Genomic DNA, 2,992 nt, shown 5'->3' on the forward strand with positions numbered 1-2,992 from the left:
AGCTAGGGAAGCCATGTATCATTAAGCCACGCCCCATCCCTGCCTGTGTGGGACTCTACTGAGGGGATTCATGGGCAGGGAAGAGCAGCTGAGCTCACCCACACGGGGAAGAGGGAAGAGTTGCAGGCGAGGGTGTCTCAGGGTCTCTCTCAGGATCTCAGAGTGCTCAGAACAGGGACCCTGGGGACCAACGAGGTGGCTGGAGCTGGAGCAGAGCGCCCTCAAGCGGTTTGCATGGCTAGGGGAGCACAGACCCTCAGTGAGCAGGGCAGGGTGCCGAGGGCTGCTCACAGATCCAGAAGTTGTTTGCGGTGCATGTTTTGTCATTCCATTTGTCTTCTGTCATTTCCACGCAGAACTCATCCCCTGCATTGTCGGGCTCCCCCTCTTTCCAGAAGCTGAAAACATTACTAATTATCAGAGACAGCCATCCTACCCAGAACCACTCCCGCGCCATTCACTGCACAGGCAGTGGGCCTTGGGCTTTCCTGGACAATGCCTGAGGACCAAGCCAGTGGAAAGGAGTCCCGGGCAGGGCTTAGCAAAATGTGGGTTCTTATTTGCTCACCTCCTCATCTCCATGAGAATCATCCCAACAAAGTGAAAACGCAGATTCTGGGGACCTTGGCTTAGACTCAAAGGACAGAATACCCAGGGCTGTGGGGTCCTGCACTTGAAATGTCTCTGGTGCTTTCCAACGCCAAAGGCTGTGTTTACAGCGAGGACCAGCTCCCTGCCCGCTGCCTCTGGGCTATGGATTCTGAGTGGTCACCTGAGTTTGAGTGGGGTGTCATCCACCACTGCCAGGAACCTTCACGTCTGTGATCACTGAGGCCGATCCAGGTGAGTTCATTCTTTCGGCTGTGCCAGTATTTGAGGAATAGCTGAATGGAGGTGGGACAGGAGGACAGAGTCAGAAGGAAACTTCCATCACCCCTCCAAATTCCCACTCTCCCCTGCCTCCCATGCAGGACCTTTCTACACTCAAGCCTAGTGCTGTTAGTCTAGTTTTGTGACATGTGAACACGTGCTATGGGTGTGGGTAAGTGCACACATGTGGAAGTATGCTCACTTATATCTCAGCTTATAGGTGTGTTCCAAGAGTTACACAATGTCTCAAAGCTTCTCTGACTCCCTTCAGACCTACCGACCTTTCATGTGTTCTTCCCCTACAGAACCTCTCCACTCCACTGTGCTGCCTCCTACAGGAAGCCCTCTTTGACTACACCTCCTCCACATCCCGCAGCCTCCCAAATGGAACCCAATGCGTAGGACAGAGTAAGGAGGTAGGATTGTTGTGGCCCCACTCACCTGCTTTGCAACACTGTTGGCAATTACCAGGTGGGCCCCAAGATCCCGGCAGGAGGAGGCGGAGGCTTCCCAGCTGCCCAGGGTCCTGGAGAAGAGGTAGCATCTTCTCTGGAAGTGCTCCCAGTCCCAGGGACAGGGCTGGCACACGGCACCTGCAGAGCAAACAGTGCCAGGGAGCACATGACTCAGTGCTTGGGTTTGTCCTTTGCTTGGACCTTAGATCCTGGGGCTGGGTTCCTGTTTCAGCTATCAATTCAGTGCTCTCAAAACCCGAACACAACCCCTGTGCTCACACTGCCTGCCTCTTTGGAAGCCCCAGAAGGTGGAAGCCAACCCCTCTGCTGACCCTTCAGCTCCCTCTTAACTCAGGCCCAGAATCTCACCCCGTCAGGCGCTGATCGGAGTCAGCTGCTGCTGGATTTGCTCCAAGCCAGAGTGCGTCTACTTCTGAGAAACAACAACTAACAAGAAGAGGTTGGCAACAATTAAGCACCACTGGAGAAAATGAATCTTTTCTTGGTGGGTTTTGATTGCAGAAAGTTTCTTGCTTAGGCATGGAGTCCTCTGTGCACATCCTCATTCGTCACTAGAATCTCGTGTGGCTTGATCCTGTGCAGGCCCAAATACTGTGTGTGGGAGTGACCAACTACTCTCTGACTGGATTTAAGGCCCACTCCATGAAATAGAACTGGTTACTGAAATTGCTCAGCTGCATAAGGACCTAAGACTGGGTAGGACTTGGGCCTAGGGGAAAGCCAAGTACTATTGTTCTGCTAAAAAGCAAAGCAAAACAAAACAACACCTCTCCCTCCAAAAAAACCCAAAACCAAACGCAACCGCCCCAAAACAAAAGCAAAACAAAGAAACTAGCAATACAACGACTCCTAACTACCTTCTCCCTCACTCAGCCGTCATCAAAATAATTTTTTTTGCCGTTGATGGGAATTAACACACAGACCCACAACTTGACAGGATGCAGAGAATGAGAGATTAACTCACTCAGTCCTAAATGGGATGTCTTCATCAGGCCCTCCCCTCAGGGTTGCTGGTGACAGCGCTACCTCTGTGTCATCCCTGCCCGTCTAAAAGCCCATTGGTTCACCAAGCTATACTTCAGTAGAATTGTAACTTTGGGTTTGTCGTCGATTACTTCTTCTGGCCTCTTCAAGTGACATACACACTAATGGAACTAATATTTTTTTTAATTAAAAAAATTAAATCACGGGGCTGGACAGATGGCTCAAGAGGTTAAGAGCACTGGCTGCTCTTCCCAAAGGTTCTGATTTCAAGGCCCTTCTCCCTTGAGCCAAGGTCCTCACCAAGATTCACCATCTGCCTCAGGGCCTCTGGGACCTTCCTGCCCTGACACTGGCACGCAAAGACCATGGCCACCATCAGGGGCTTCAGGAAATTCAACAAGTGCACCAGGCACTTTGCAACCTGGCCCATTTATCCCCAAAACTCAAGATCATTTACAAACTTCTGAAAGGCCCTTTCAATTGCCCATACCAGAACAGAGAATGCTGGATCCCTCACCATCTACCCAAGGGGCTCTAGGACTGTTGGTATCTTCCTCAGAGGAACCATCAGAGTCAAAACACAGGAAGCCTGGATGTTCCTCGTATGTGGGAAAAGATGGAGAAACTTCTCTACCTGACACAGTAGCTAAAGGAACTTCTCC

The 2,992-nt window shown here is 51.2% G+C and overlaps 1 pseudogene; it reads right to left on the bottom strand.

The window, feature by feature from the left end:
* Positions 1-256: 256 nt before the first annotated feature.
* LOC127203330 (CD209 antigen-like protein 2) lies at positions 257-2,760 on the bottom strand (annotated as a pseudogene).
* Between the last annotated feature and the right edge of the window lie 232 nt (positions 2,761-2,992).

This window comes from Acomys russatus, chromosome 19 (genome assembly GCF_903995435.1).
Source record: "Acomys russatus chromosome 19, mAcoRus1.1, whole genome shotgun sequence".
NCBI classification, from domain to species: domain Eukaryota; kingdom Metazoa; phylum Chordata; class Mammalia; order Rodentia; family Muridae; genus Acomys; species Acomys russatus.